We start from the raw sequence: 17,028 nt of genomic DNA on the forward strand, positions 1-17,028 counted from the left end.
AACTTTCTATGTGTTCTTGTCAAAGTTTCATAGTTTTATATTTTACATTTAGGTCTATCATCCACGTTGAGTTAATTTTGGTATAAAGTGTGAGGTAGCAGACAAATTAACATTTTTGCAACTGACATCTAAATGTTCCAGCATGATTTCCTGAAGAGACTATTCTTTATCCATAGAATTCTTTATCCAGGAGCCGGGCCCATGGCCCCAGGTTTCACTGGTTTGGATCCTGGGCGTGGACATGGCACTGCTCATCAGGCCATGCTGAGGTGGCGTCCCACATGCCACAACTAGAAGGACCCACAACTAAAATATACAACTATGTCCCGGGGGGCTGTGGGGAGAAGAAGAAGAAAAAAAAGATTGGCAATAGATGTTAGCTCAGGTGCTAATCTTAAAAAAAAAGAAAAAAAGAATTTTTTATCCATTGTCAACTTGCCAAAGATCAACTGCCCATATTTACATAGATCTTTCACTGGAAGTATTATTCTATTCCATCCATTTCCATATCTATACTTTCATTAATATCACACTTTCTTGATTACTGTAACTTTATAAAAATCCTGAAAACAGGTAAAGTGAGTCTTCCTTTTCTGATCTTTTTCAACATTATTTGCCTTTTCAAATATAGAATCAGCTTTTTCATATCCTCAAAAAAACCTCCTAGGATTTTTTGGGGGGATTGTATTAAGTCTACAAATCAACTTGGGGATGAAGGACATCTTTAACAACATTGAATCTTCCCAGCTACAATACAGCGTATTTCTTTTTTGAGGAAGATTAGCCCTGAGCTAACTACTGCCAGTCCTCCTCTTTTCGCTGAGGAAGGCTGGCCCTGAGCTAACATCCATGCCCATCTTCCTCTACTTTACATGTGGGACGCCTACCACAGCATGGCGTGCCAAACGGTGCCATGTCTGCACCTGGGATCTGAACCGGTGAACCCCAGGCCGCTGAAGCGGAACATGCGCACTTAACCGCTGCGCCACCGGGCTGGCCTCATGTATTCCTTGATGTATGTCTTGACTTCTTTTTTTGGTTCAGCACATAGACCGCAAATATATTTTCTTAGATCTGTTGTAAATGGTACTCTTTATTTTATTTCAATTGTCAATTTTTCCTTGCTGGTATGGAGAGATAATAGACATTTTTTATATTGACTATATATTCTGCCAGTTCTAGGAGTTTTTATGTAAATTACATGGAATTTTCTTTACACATAATCATGTAGTGTATGAACAGACATAGTGTGATTTCTTAAATTTCCAAACTACATGCCTTTTCTTTCTTTGTCTTGACTTACTACATTTGCTGAGGTGAACGGGAGTAGTGACAAGCAATACTCATGCCTTGTTCTGAGTTTTAGCAAAAGTATTTAATCTTTATGTATGATGCTAGCTGTAGGTTTTTTTGTAAATGCCCTCTATCAAGCTAAGGATATTTCTTTCTACTCCTAATTTTTTGAAAGTCTGTATAATGAACGAATGCTGAATTTTGTCAAGCGCTTTTCTGCACCTACGAGATAATTATGTGGTTTTTCTTCTTCAGTCAATTAATATGGTGAATTTAAATAATGGATGATTATCAAATGTTGAACAAGCCTTGCATTCCTGGGATAAGCTCCTCTTGGTCAAAATCCTTTGTTATACACTGAAGGATTCATTTAGCTAATATTTTATTGAAGATTTTCATGACAATAGTCCTGAGGGATATTGGTTTGTAGTTTTCTTTTCTAACAATGTGTGTGTCTGTTTTTGGTATCAGGGTAAAGCTGGTCTCATGTACATATATATTCCTCACATTCTTATATATATATTCTTATATATTGAAGAGACTGGGGGAAACTACTATTATCTCTTACTTAAATTAAGGTTAGGTAGAATTTACCAGTTAAACTATGTAGGCCTCTTTTGGAAGCTTTTTAAATCTCTTTATTTTTAATTTAAATTTTGTTAACCTAAAACATAAAATTTTATTATTTTTTTAATTTGAATTTTCTTATTGGGTGAATTACTTTCTGTAACTCATGGAAATGGCCCTTATTAATATCTGTAGGGTCTTTAGTGAGGTCTACTTTTTCATTCAGGATATTGATAATTTGTGTCCTATTTTTTTTCTTGGTCAATTCGCTAGATATTTTCAAGGAAACCTATTTCGGTGTTATTGATTTTCTCTTTTCGATTTCATTGATTTCTCCTACTATCTTCCTTCTGCTATTACTATCTTCTGCTACTACTTCCTTCATTCTCCTAGCTTGAGTTTTATTTGCTTTTTTTTTGAGGAAGATTAGCCCTGAGCTAATATCTGCCACCAATCCTCCTCTTTTTGCTGAGGAAGACTGGCCCTGAGCTAACATCTGTGCCCATCTTCCTCTACTTTATATGTGGGACATCTGCCACAGCATGGCTTGCCAAGCAGTGCCATGTCCGCACTCAGGATCCAAAGCGGCGAACCCTGGGCCCTCGAAGCAGAACATGCAAGTTTAACTGCTGCGCCACTGGGCCAGCCCCCTGCTTTCTTTTTTCAAGTTTCTTAAAAGTAGAGGCTTAGATTACTGTTTTAGGAACCTTCTTCTTTTGCAGAGTAAGCATATATTGGTATAAATTTCCCCATAAGCCTGCTTTAGAGGAACTCCACAAATTTTGATATGCTGCATTTTCTTCTACATTCAGTTCTAAATATTTTCTGAAGACTTCCTCTTTTACTCAGGGGATATTTAAAGATATATTGTTTAGTTTCCAAATATTTGGCTATTTTCCAGGTATTTTTATATATTAATATCAACTTTAATTCCATTATGACAAGAAATTTGTTCAAGTTTACATCTCAGAATTTGATGCGTCTTGGTAACCGTCCCATGTATACTTGATGCGTCTTGCTGACTGTCCCATGTATACTTGCACACCTGGAGTACTGTGTAAATGTCAGTTAATCCAAGTTCATTGATAGTGTTGCTTGGACCTTCAATATCCTTACTGATTGACTGCCTGCTTTCTTGTTGTATTACGGAGCAGAAAAGTTAAAATTTCCAAGTATAATTGTGAATATGGTTATTTTTTCTCAGTTATATAAGCTACCTAAATTTTAAACCTCCTTTTTTTAGGTTCATACAGTTTTAGGATTGTTATGACTTCTTGGTGAATTACCTCTTTTATCCTAATGTCCCATTTTATCCCTGGTATTTTCCCTGTTCTGAAATCTACTTTTTCTGTTATTGAAATCACCGCTCTAACTTTGTTTTGATTGGTGCATACATAATACATACACTTCCATTCTTTTACTTTTACAATCAATATGATTGTTTTTATTACGACTTTGTTTTAGACAATAATTGGGGTCTAGTATTGGGGCTTTTTAAATCAAATCTTGCACTTCTAATTGGCCTTTGTAGTGCATTCACATTTAGTGTAACTTATTGGTAGGGCTGAACCTACATCTAACATTTTATTATTTTTTAATTATTTTTCTGATTATCTCCCTGTTTTTCTTTTCTGTTTGTTTTTCTGCCCTTGCTTCTTTCCCTTTTTGTAGATAATTCTATTATTTCTAATATCCAATTTTAATTTATCTATTGGCCTTTTGGATATCTCTCTGTTTTTATTGGTTGTTTCAGGGATTATAATACACATATCTGAATTTGTGTGTTTATATTTTGTCCAGAATTTACATTTGTTGTCTGTGGGAAGAATGGTTTATTAGCTTACCCAACTATGCCAGAAGCAGAATCACATTTTTCAACTCTTAAAGCCTGTCTTTGTTGAAAGGAAAAATATGAAAGAATATTAAGCATTTGTGGGAAGATAAGGAAGGCATTTAAATGGAAAGATGAGCATATATTTGAGTTTGCTATTTACTTGGCTAATATAAGATACAGCTCTAGACCATACTAGATTTGAAAATACCATACTAGGGGCCGGCCTGGTGGCACAGTGGTTAAGTTCGCACATTTTGCTTCGGCGGCCCAGGGTTCGCCGGTTCAGATCCCAGCTTCGGACATAGCACCACTTGGCATGCTATGCTGTGGCAGCTGTCCCACATATAAAGTAGAGGAAGATTGGCAGCAGACGTTAGCTCAGGGCTAATCTTCCTCAAAAAAAAAAATCCCATACTAAATGCCAGTGTCCTGGCTATTTGCAAAAGAACACATTTAAGATGATGAAAAGTGTCATTTATTAAGATCTTCAAATCTGTAACAGTTTATGTAACATTGCCTCCTACTTTGTGACTAGTTATGGTCTTGAGGTCTTTGACATACTTTATATTCTTTCCTTATTGTTGTTGCTCAAACAATAAATTTCTAAAGTTGGACATGAATGCTTTGTTATCCTTTTGTGGGCAGTATTTCTTCACTCCTCCTACTTTTTGCTGAGTTGTAGTAGGTTTGAAGTATCCTCTACTATGTTCTCACTCTACTTTCCTACAACAAAATTATTTTCTGCACTTAACAAATAATTCAATGGAAACATCATTTTGGTAGAAAATATGATGAACTTAAATTTATAACACAAATATATTACCTACTAAAGATAAACTTCACTTCTTTTAGAATCATATCAATATTTTACTCATATTGAGCATTCAAACAAAAGTCTCTATTAACCAAATCAAGACTATCATTGTTTTGCATATGAATGAATCACAGATGAACACTTTGCAATATGCTCCTAGTTTTTCACATTGACGTTAATATCTTAGTTTCTGATACGGAAAACAAATTCAAATTTTTAGAGAAATAGCTCACTGAAAATTTATCCTTATTATCTTCGGTTTATTGTATCTCAAAAGTTTTCTTTTTCCACTTCTCCATGCAAATGTGCCTTCTATAATCTAAAAATGAGCTTACTTTTTTTGACAAAACTTTAAAATATTTTTAAAAATTGAAAGAGTAGAGAGAAAAGGAAGAAATAGCCAGTGTAGTACTATACAATCATGTGCTTTCTTTTAATTTATAATTTCCTCTTTTGCACACATTCTGCTGGGAAAAATGACAAGGTTTTTTTTTTTTTCTAGAAAACAAGTTAAAAAGCAGATATACATAAAAGGAAAAACTCGTACAGAGTACAAGACTGTGGCTTGAGAACTATTTATGCAGCATCAGAAGACTAAACCAGACTCTAGCCTGGCCATAAACTAAACCCACGCCCCAAATGAGGTGCCAAGCCACAAAAAGCATTTGCGTCATCTGGGAATACAAGGAAAAGAAGGACTTCTAATTATAGGGCCTGGAAGCGGAAGCCTAGAGTGATTAGCTGTTTAGACGCTGCTGTATGTTTATCTGGAAGCTTCCTCTCCCTCACTCTCAGCCTCAAGTTTGATAGATGAGCGTTAGCATTAGAGGGTAGGGACTGAAGCTGCTGATGGTACACGGCGTTCTCCAAAATCTGAAGTAGCTAGAGACTGAACATTAAGGCTTTTGCGGCCTCATAAGAACATAAGTCTTTTCAACTGGGCGTCAGCTGGTTAGCCCAAAAGGCTAAATTAAAGAGTAGCAAACTTCCACTGGGCATATGCTATAAAATCTTGGAAACATGAGTAAGTATGTCTTTTTTGCCATATCCTATTTATAACACCTACCTAATTGGACGGTTCTTTATCACGTGCATACATATGAATTGGAAGACAAATTACCAGCTATTCACACTCTCCTCCAAAAAGATATAAACACTGATATGCTAGTTCAATTAGAAATCTTTACAGAAATTAAGATTATAACAATCATAAAATAATTTTATGTTTAGGTATTAATTCTTGTGCATTTAATACTTCGCCATCAATAATAGTACAGACTGAAACTTACAAATTATTTATTTTTTAAAGTTACTAGTAAAATTTGTAAACATAAAATCAAAGAAATAGAATCCTGGATCTGACCAAAATCTTTTATGCCTTGAAATTACATACCATAACAATATCATAGCCTACTAAAGTCTGATTAATAAAATCTTTTAACTGAGTGTAAATACGGGAAAACAATGGTCTCAAAGTCTCCCTACGGGCAACATCAATGTTACCACATTTCTTAAGCTGCTTAAAGATGCTGATAATCAAACTCATTATTGTATACTTCTACTTTTTTGGCCCAGGATATATTAAGTTTTTGGTCAATTTATGCTCGATAACATTGTTAAAGGCATTGAAGTAAACACTATAAAATGAACAAAGGACATGATTCATTTGATCCTTTGCTAAAGTTGCATATCTTCATAACCAAGATAAATTAGAACAAAATCTCTGATATGGCTCTTACTTATCTGTCACACATGAGAAAGTCTAAAAACAACAATTGGCTTTTTAGCTCACTTATTTTATAAGTTATTATTTCCATCCTCCTGTGTTTTTAGGAGTTTGAAGTTAAATGTCCTACTGTCTTTATTTGAATAACTAATTGGATTTCTTCTTTTCATTCCCCCTCGTGAAATTTTTAGGGTTCTAAAGATATCTTTGGCTATAGCCAATGGATTTTCATATTAAATATTCTAATATTCATTATTTTCAACACTCTATTCATCCAACAGATATAGAGGAAGTGGTACATGTCTATGCGTATTCTTATTTTTCAAAGTGGTTGAATATATTTCTTGTCAAATGCCAGAGTATTTTTTGAAACTTTATTAACCTTTATTAATGTCTAATTTATATACAATAAATGCATTCACTTTAAATACATAGTTTGATGAGTCTGACAAGTATATACACCTATGCAATAACTACCATAATCAAGATAGAAAACATGCAAAAAAATTCCCTTGTGCCCACTTTCAGTCCATCATTCTCCCTATCGCCTGCCCTAGGCAACCACTGATTGGCTTTCTGTCATTATGCATTAATATTACCTGCTTTAGAATTTCACCTAAATGGATTCACACAATATTTTGCTAAACCTATTTGCTGCAGGTGACAGCAGTCCATTCATTTATTTATATTACTGAATAGCATTCTACTATATGGATACAACATGACAATTTAACATATCCATTCAGCCGTTGTTTCTAGTTTTTAGCTACAGCGATTCAAATTCTTATGAAGATTCAAGTACAAGTCTCTGTGTGGATATATGTTGTTATTTCTCCTAGATGAATATTTAGGAGTGGAACTGCTCGGTCGTATGTATGTTTAACTTTATAAGAAACTACAAAAATGTTTTTCCAAGTGGCTGTATCATTTTGCTTTCCCATGAGCTCCATAATCTCATCAATATTTGGTATTGTCAGTCATTTTACATTGTAATCATGCCAGTGAGTATTTGGTGATTTCTTATGGTTTTAATATGCCATGTCCCTTGGTGACTGATGAGTGATGCTGATCAACTTTTCATGTGCTAAATGGCCATTTGCACATTTTCTTTCGTGACATGATTGTTCAAATTTTTTACCTATTTTAAACTGCTTTGTCTTTTTATCTTATACACATGTCAATCAGATATTTTCTCCCAGTGTATGGCATCTCATTTCATTTTCTTAACAGTATCTTTCCCAAGAGGTTTTTAATTTTAATGAAGATGAATTTTAAAGTTTGGTTTTGGTGTCTTATCTAAGAAATCTTTCTCTATCCCTCCTGGGTGACAATGATACAATTCTTAGATCTGTTTTTTGAGGGTTTATAGTTTTAGCTTTTAAATTAAATCTCTGATCGACTTGGAGTTAATTTTTGTGTATGGTATTAAGTGAAAGTTTCTTTTTTCGCAAATAGCTATGCCAGTTGCTCCAGCACCATTTGTTGAGACAACTCTGCTGTCTCTATTGAATTACTTGGCACCTTGGTTGAAAATCAAACGACCATAAGAGTTTGATCAACTTCTGGATTCTATTCCGTCTACCTATATTTACCTAAAACCATCCTTTCTGGATTACTGTAGATTTAGAGTCAGTCAGAAATTTAGATAGTTTCAGTTTTCAAAATTTACTCATCTTTTTCAATATTGATTTGGCTATTTTAGATCCTTTGAATTACTTTTGGTTTAAACATTCACTGCTAATGAAGTTAACCATTACAGAACAAATTAACACAAAACACTTATAGGATATCAAGGCATAAAAGTGATAAAACATTTTTATGGAAGTATGGTTTTCTATCATAACTGAATGATTTTTCTTGCCATATCACATTATAACATCACAACATGGAGGGCCACTAGGATGGCAAGAATGTAAAATTTTTAGATAAAGTAAGAGAATTGGGGAGATGAAGTATGGTTTGGGAAGATTAATTTGACTCATAACTTTATTCGAGAAAATAGCATATCATACAATTTCAGAATTGTGTAACTCTAAGTGCCTCAGAAACAATGTGCCTGATTTCAATTAACAGATATGATAACTGAAAACCATACACCATGAGAAATCTAAATTTAAAAGTCTAAAGATAGAGGCAGCTCTGCTGGCCCAGTGGTTAAAGTTCAGCGTGCTCTGCTTTGGCAGCCTGAGTTCATTTCCTAGTTGCAGAACCAAACCACTTGTCTGTCAGTAGCCATGCTGTGGCAGTGGCTCACACAGAAGAACTAGAAGGACTTACAGCTAGGATATACAGCCATGCACTGGGGTTTTGGAGAGGGAAAAAGGAAAAAGAAAAAAATAAGGAAGATGGGCAACAGATGTTAGCTTAGGGTGATTCTTTCCCTGCAAAAAAAAAAAAAAAAAAAAAGTCTAACGATAAAAGTGTTAGCTATAACACAACCAGAAGGACCTACAGCTGGAATATACAACTATGTACTGGGATGGGAGGCTTTGGGGAGAAGGAAAAAAAGAAGTTTTAGTTTGTGTTATCTAATATTATGTACCAACACAATGCTACTATCCTCAAAGAAAAATTGTATATACAGATATACACACACATAACTAGTACTAAATCAATGTCACAATCATTACTAAAAGTTTGTAATAAAATACATTTTGAATTGAAGTTAATAGGAATTTGGTAGACAGAGAGAAGGGACAAGAAAGTGAAATATCATCAACAGCAGAAGACAGGAAAGAGAAATAAAGAAGAGGATATGATACAGATCAGTCTGCTTAGAACAGATATCTTATGTATTAGGACTATAAAATATAATTTCAAAGGTAAATTTGGAAATTTAGAAATTTCCAAAGGCACAGCCATTCAATGGACTTCAGAGAGCTGTGAAATAAAACTTTTAAATTTTCTGGGTAGGGCTTATACAAGTGTGTATATATATAAAAATTCACTGAGCTATACACTTAAGATTTGCACAATGTACATTGCGTAAACTCCAGTTCAATAAAAATGAAGGTAAACAAAAACAAGAGTGAGGAAACAAGATAAAATTGCTGATTTTATATAGAGCGAATGGAGAGAGGGAAAAGACAAGATGCTAAACAGAGCAGTTAGAAAGTTAAAACCCTATCCCCACGAGAGAAAAACCCCACAATAAAACCTAAAAACACAGCAGTCAGAGAGCAATGTATAAGCAATACAGATACATGAGGGGTTAAGAAAGAGGTCAATGAGTCTCAGATGTTCAGCTTGGCCAAATGGGTGGTCAAAGCACCATGAATCATGTAGTCCACAGTGCATATTTGGAAATATAACACACTTCAATCAGGGTTCTAGCAGAGGAGATGAGAAACTATGTAACAAATAATGATTCCATGGGAGAGAAAGTTGTTCATCACTTAGTACTTTTATTTTGTGTATATTTGCAAATGTAGCAAATGTTAGCAAATTACCACGTCTCTGGAAATTAGGTTTGATTACCTATTTGAACTGTTTCAAAGGATGACTCTTTAACTATGTTTCACAAAGAGTATATAAGAAAAATTGCTGACTTACAACAAAGATTACTGAGCAAGGAGGCATTCTTTGTACAACCAAACTATATTTATATAGATAAATAAACAGCTTCTTAGCCCATCAAAAACTAGGATTTCAAAAAAAGAGACCAATAAAAACAACAAAAACCATCAAAAACTTTCCATGAAACAATCAAAGAAACAAAGAGAAAACCAAAAGATTAATTTTTTTTTTTTTGAGGAAGATTAGCCCTGAGCTAACATCTGCTGCCAATCCTCCCCCTTTTTTTTGCTGAGGAAGACTGGCCCTGAGCTAACATCCGTGCCCATCTTCCTCTACTTTATATGCGGAGCACCTACCACAGCATGGCATGCCAAGCGGTGCCATGTCTGCACCCGGGATCCAAACCGGCAAACCCCAGGCTGCTGAATCGGAATGTGCGAACTTAACCACTGTGCCACTGGGCCGGCCCCTAATTCATTTTCAATTGAATAATTTTATTTTCTTCTATACTGTTGGTACTTTACAGACTTTGTTAAGATTATATTCATTAATTGTGAATACTAACATAGACTACTGTTTTTACATTTTTCTTTTCATCCTTCATTTCTGCACCCATTTCCCATTCCCATTCTTTCCCATCATAAGTACCCACCCTATTGAATGTAATATATGTCCTTTGAAATATATGTATGCTTGAGAAGTACTTGGATATTTGTAATAGTATTTCATAGAAATACTTCAATATTTTTCAGAGTAATGTTCAAAATATTTAATGCATGACAAGAGTAGAGACCAATCTGAATGAAGACAGTAAAACACTCCTGAAGCTGAAGAAGAGCCAGAGCATTCTAGAGGAGAGGAAAGGGAAACGGACAGCTAATACTCAAGTACTTCACTGTTTAACACCCAGGAAGGCTGTCCTGATAAACAAAGTTTAATTCAACTTTAATTCATACTTCGCACGTATGGACTTGGTTATAGATATCTTTCTTTATCTTCTTTGAAATTTAATACCGGATTTATATGTTGTAGTTATATCTGTTACAGATAGCCACAGTTTACAGGCATTTGTTTACTTCATACCTTTACATACTATGCATACATATATATATATGTATCAATATATACATTCACATCTTTCACTAGTTCTTTCAGTATTAACTGAGCACCTCTGGTCAATTAACTAGGAGTGCTGTGGCAGTGATGGGGGGAAGGAGCAGGGTTCCACCGTACTGATAAACACCCAGGTTCCAGGGTTCCATTAGGACTTTCAAAGGCTGTGAACATTTTTGCCTTCATAGGCCCCCTCCTCCATGAAAAAATATTTAAAATTATATTTTAGGGGTCAGCCCCATGGCATGGTGGTTAAGTTCAGTGCACTCCACTTTGGCAGCCCAGGGTTCGGATCCCAAGCACAGACCTACACCACTTATCCACAGCCGTGCTGTGGCAGCAACTCACAGACAAAACAGAGGGAGATTGGCATAGATGTTAGCTCAGGGTGAATCTTCCTCAGCAAAAAAATAAATAAAATTATATTTTAAGACTACAGTTGTTGGTTTTAATGTATATTAAAGAAATCTATTAACTTAAAAGTTTATTTATTTTTTGCTTTTAAAAGGAATTAAACGTTTAGATGGGACCCTAAAAGTATTCTGGGACCTGGGCATGGTGCCTACTATACAGTAAGTCAAACCTGCAGATTTCCCTCTGACTCTCATCCAAATTTAGTGCCACAATAAAGAGGGCAAAGAGAACAAATTCTTCATGGGGTAATCCATTACATGAGTAAAACACATCATTTTACAAGGTGACAAAACAGGAGAGTAACTACAAACCTATAATGGAAACATCCCCTTATTAGGAAAAAAAAAAGGCAATAAACTCTTCAAGCTGCCTTTGCATTGTTAGTGATATAGTATAAGTGACTGGCAGTGATAAATCAGAAACCGTCAGATGAGCTGAAAAATCTGAAGCCACATAAGGCTGCAAATCTGTGAGGCATTACAATGTTCACAAAAATCAAGACAAGGTATTTTTCTGATGACTTGCTGTGATCAATGGGAAAAACTGTAAAAAAATTTAAAATATCCAACTTAAACTTTTTAAATTATTAACCCAAAGCCACCATCGCCTTTCAATATACAGCATTTAACTAACCAGAAAAATTTCAAGTCGGTTAAAGAAGCAGTCAAGCATCCAAAGGGATACATGTTTAACCTATTTTACTAGAGACTCAACATCCATTTTCCTCTTATTAATGGATGGAAAAGTAATTTCTCTGCCAGGAAAGGGTAATTATTTAAAATGTAGATGTGTTGCACTTCACAGCTCTCAGCTACTCAGCTGGCAGAAATAGCGCCTTTGGAAAGCAGGTCAATTATTTACCAAATTAAAGACAACAGATCTGTTTTAGAAATGTCAGGTTTATTGCAGAGAATTGAGAATTTCTTCCTTATGTTTCTAATTTCCAATTAAATTAATAATGCCAATCTAGCGTACTTAGTTACACAAATATGACGTAGTTTCCACAAGATATTTTTAATAAATATCTATTACATATTTCAGTCTTAATTATATGTGCCATGTGTCTTAATATAATATAATTTCCCATCACAGATCACTCTCGTGATTCAGGGAGGGACACAATTCTTATTCAAACCACAAATTAGAAATAAGTTGGTTTTATCCAACAAGAGACTAATTACATTGAATTAATGCCTTATCCCTGCCCTGACATAGTTTTTCCATGATTATAATGATAGGGAAAAAAATGAATTAATGTAATTATTCAACATATACTTATTCACTATCAACTATGTGAAAATTACCAGGCTAACACCTGTGGACAAAATAAAAGCTTACCTCTAGCAGAAAACAGGTTGAAGGGATACTCTTGATGGGTATAAATAAATTAAAAGCTAGAATGAGGGAAGTTAATAATAATGAAAACAACAACAGCTAATATTTATGGAGGTCTCACTATGTTTTAGGCATGGTTTTAAATACCATCATTAGCGCTCATTTTATTGATGAGGAAACTGAAGTACCGGGAGTGATCCAAGCTGACTAAGTACTTGCCCAATGAAGAGGAGCGGACAAGACACTTTATACAGGGTCAGCTAAGTCTTCCCAAAATGATATCCAAGATGGAACTCAAGAGATAAATAAGAGTTGGCCAGTAAAAGAGGATTCCAGGTAGAAGGAAAATGATGTTAACATGTTTAAGCAGCTGAAAAATATCTACTACGGCTAGATGTTGGAGGGAAAATGCAGTTCAGTTCGAAGCAGTAAACCTGTGCTAAGTTGTAATACTTTTGGACAATATACTCAGAGCAAAAAGGAAGCTATAGAAAGATGGAAGTATCATTAACATTTAACATTCCTTACAAAATATTTGAGTATCTTAAAATGGAAAAAACACATGGATTAAGTATGATACAACATACATAGTTAAACAGAATAACCTAGAATTGGGCTGTGATCAAATAAGATTTTTTAAAAACTAAGAGTAACTGAATGATTCTCATATGTGTTGTTATGGATTTAATGTGTAACCCCTAAATTCCCATGTGGAAACTCTAAAAACCCAGTGTGGCTATATTTGGAGATGGGGTTTAAATGAGGTCATAAGCGTGGGGCTCTGATCTGATAGGGTTAGTGTCTTTATTAGAAAAAAGACCACAGAGCTCGCTCTCTCTCTCTCTCTCTTCTTTCTCTCTTTCACACACACATGTGAGGATACATCGAGAAGGTAGCCATTTTTGCTAGCCATGAAGAAAGACTTCACTAGAATCCAAATCAGCTAGAATCTTGATCTTGGACCTCTAACATCTGTGTCTGTGAGAAAATAAATATCTATTGCTTAAGCCACCAAAGCCCATGGTATTTTGTTAAGGCAGCCCAAGCTGACCAATACATGTCCACAGGTTATCGTCTAAACCTAGTGTCCTAGAGAACATCTTACATGCTCAAATGACCAACAAAGACGCTTTTGGGGTCAAATTTGTAAAAGCCCAAGAGGCTGTTGTTCTTGCCCTGTAACAAAAATAAACCAATAAACAACAAAATCAAAGTTTTTAAAAAGTCTACTTGAAAGTTCAATACAAAAAAACCTAAATAAAAGTATGGGCTCTCATCTCAAGCAGAACAGCAGGAAGAAGATAGGAAGGTCACAGCAACCTTGGAGAAACTCGCAATGGCTCCATCTGAACTGACACCACAGATGAGAACACTGACCCCCTAAAATGCAAATGTGTGCCCAACTTAATCAAGAGGATCGAGATTAATAATGCCAAAAGCTGTGAACAAAGAAAGATAGCTGACATTTGCTGAAAGAAAAAATAACTGTCAAACTAAACAATCACATCTAGTTGAAGTATTCTTCAAAATTATGGGCAAAATACAGGTATTCCCACACAGAAAGAAGCTTAAAGAAGTCATCTTCATCAAGCTCCAGGAAACATCCCAAAAAACTATGTTACTTTACTGAGAAAAGTACAAAAGGAATTCAAAGGAAGAAGGATAGCATTTTGAAAAAATGAAGTAGCAATTGGATATCCACAGGCCAAAAAAAAACAGCCATGACCTAAAACTGATGTTATACAAAAACTAACACAAAATGGATCATAGATTTAAATATAAAATGCAAAACTAGAACACTCTTAGAAAATTACATAGGAAAAAGCTTCAGGCCCCAGATTAGGAAGCATTTGATAGGCATGAACACAAAAACACAACTGATAAAGGAAGAACAAATTGGATTTGACAAAAAATGAAAATTCTGCTCTACAAAAGAACCTGTTAAAAAGATAAACTTCTCACTGGGAAAAAAGATTTCCAAGTCACATATCTTAAAGAGGACCTATAACTAGTATATATAAAATAAAATATGGGGGCCAGCCCCACGGTCAACTGGTTAAAGTTTCGTGTGCTCCACGTCGGCAGCCTGGGTTCACGGGTTTGGATCCTGGGTGCAGACCTACTCCACTCATCAGCCATGCTGTGGAGGCATCCCACATATAAAAAACAGAGGAAGATTGGCACAGATGTTAGCTCACAGCTAATCTTCCTCAAGCAAAAAAAAAGAAAGAGGAAGACTGGCAATGGATGTTAGCTCAGGTGAATCTTCCTCACTTAAAAAAATTTTTTTAATTTAAAAATTATAACAGCCTCTTGGGCTTTTACAAATTTGACCCCAAAAGCGTCTTTGTTGGTCATTTGAGCATGTAAGATGTTCTCTAAGACACTAGGTTTAGACGATAACCTGTGGACATGTATTGGTCAGCTTGGGCTGCCTTAACAAAATACCATGGGCTTTGGTGGCTTAAGCAATAGATATTTATTTTCTCACAGACACAGATGTTAGAGGTCCAAGATCAAGATTTAATTTGAAATTTAATTTCATTTAATTTAAAAATTTTTTAAATTAAAAATGGTGAGAATACCAAATGCTGGCAAGGATGCAGAGAAACCAAGTCTAGAGGATTAAAGGAAAGTATGAGAACAATGTCTCTAACCAAGTAGAGGATGTCAATAAAGAGATAACATTATAAAAAGGAAACAAACAAATTCTGGAGGTAAAAAGTATAGTAACTGAAATGAAAATTTCACTAGAGGGGGTCAAATAGAAGATTTGAACTGGCAGAAGAAATCAACTGAGATAATCCAGCTTTCGATAAAAAGAATGAAGAAAAATGAATAGAGCCTCTGAGACCTGTGGGATACTATCAAGGAGATGAATCTACAAATAATGGGGGGGGGGGGGGGGGAGTCCTGGAAAGAGAGAAGAGGGAAAAAGAGGCAGAAGAATGTTTAAAGAAATACTGACTAAAAGGCAAAAATTTGATGAAAAACATTTAGGGCAGTGAAACTATTCTGTTATGATACTACAATGGCAGAGACATGTCAATATTAATTTGTCAAAACCCATAGAATGCATAACACCAAGAGTGAACCCTAATGTAAACTCTGAACTTTGGTTGATAATTATGTGTCTACATAGGTTCATTGACTGTAACAAAAACCACCAGCACGGTGTGAAATGTCCACAGTGTGGGAGATTGTGTGTGTGTGTGTGTGTGTGTGTGTGTGTGTGTGTGTTGAGGGGGAGTATATGAGAGTGCTCTGCACTTTCCACTCAATTTTGCTGTGAACCTAAAACTGGTCTAAAAAAATACAGTTTATTAATTTAAAAAAAAGTTTCCTTGAAAACGTTACTCATTGTGTGTCTAAACAATTGAAAGCAGCAAACTTACACCACCCATACTGACTCAGCCCAGATCTAAGCATGGAGACCTCTCTGGCACTTCTAACTAAATCATAAATGTTGCCATTAAAATAATTTGTTGTAATTCAGGACTCAGAGTCACAGCTAATAAACTAGAATGGCAAGGAGAAATTCAAAAACAAACTGAATGCAGCTGCTGAACTAGAAGTTTCCCAATTCTATTTAATGGCATCCGTTTCTTTTGTGAATAGGTCCCACACAAGATCGACTGCACACCACCCAGTCAAACAACTGACATTTTCGCCTTCATTCACTTTGCAGTGTTATTCCATCATGTACATTTTACAATGTTTCTAAAATTTCTCAGGAGGTAAACAACAGGTCTGGTTTATTCTTGAATTTTGATGTCCAGGACATTTTAATAACTCCGTTGTCTAAAAACATCTCTTTTAAAAGAAAAGACTGAGAAATTTATTTATGTTCTTGAGTATATCAGTGATATGTAAAGGTAAACAGGTTAGAGAAAACTCAGGTTTAACAACAAAAAACATGATCAACTTTTTCTGTATGTTTTGTTTTGCTAATTTTTTTAAATGAACTTTCCTAAACTTGTAAATAACATTCCAACAAGCACTATTGTTATTGCTGGCCACACTACATACCAAAAAGAGAATTATCAGAGAGTTACAATAGTTAAAACTTACTGATATAAATAAATTGAGAAATATGTATGGATACATGTCAAGAAAAACTGGAGGGTGTCATTGGAGGATCTACAAGTTATATTTTGAAGAAGGCCAATTTAAATTTAAAAATCATAAGCACTATCTAAGGCTGACTTAAATTACATATCATTGTATAAAATACCAATTAATAAAAGTTTAGAAGCTGACAAAATAAGTCAGCCAGAGAGCAAAAACCTGCTACATTTTACAACATAAGTAAATTTATAGAGGCCATAAACAAAGATTGATAGAAAATACATCATTTGATCTCCCCAAAATATTTTTTTATAATATAACATAGATAATTAAAAAGAAAAACTATTA

At 34.8% G+C, this 17,028-nt stretch overlaps 1 protein-coding gene across 24 annotated transcripts in view; it reads right to left on the reverse strand.

Moving 5' to 3' along the window:
• The window catches only part of BCAS3 (BCAS3 microtubule associated cell migration factor), a 576,498-nt gene that overhangs the window by 366,303 nt on the left and 193,167 nt on the right, over window positions 1-17,028 (reverse strand). The gene's annotated exons all lie outside the window — the stretch shown is intronic.

The sequence above is a fragment of the Equus caballus genome, chromosome 11 (assembly GCF_041296265.1).
Source record: "Equus caballus isolate H_3958 breed thoroughbred chromosome 11, TB-T2T, whole genome shotgun sequence".
In the NCBI taxonomy this organism is placed as follows: Eukaryota; Metazoa; Chordata; class Mammalia; order Perissodactyla; family Equidae; genus Equus; species Equus caballus.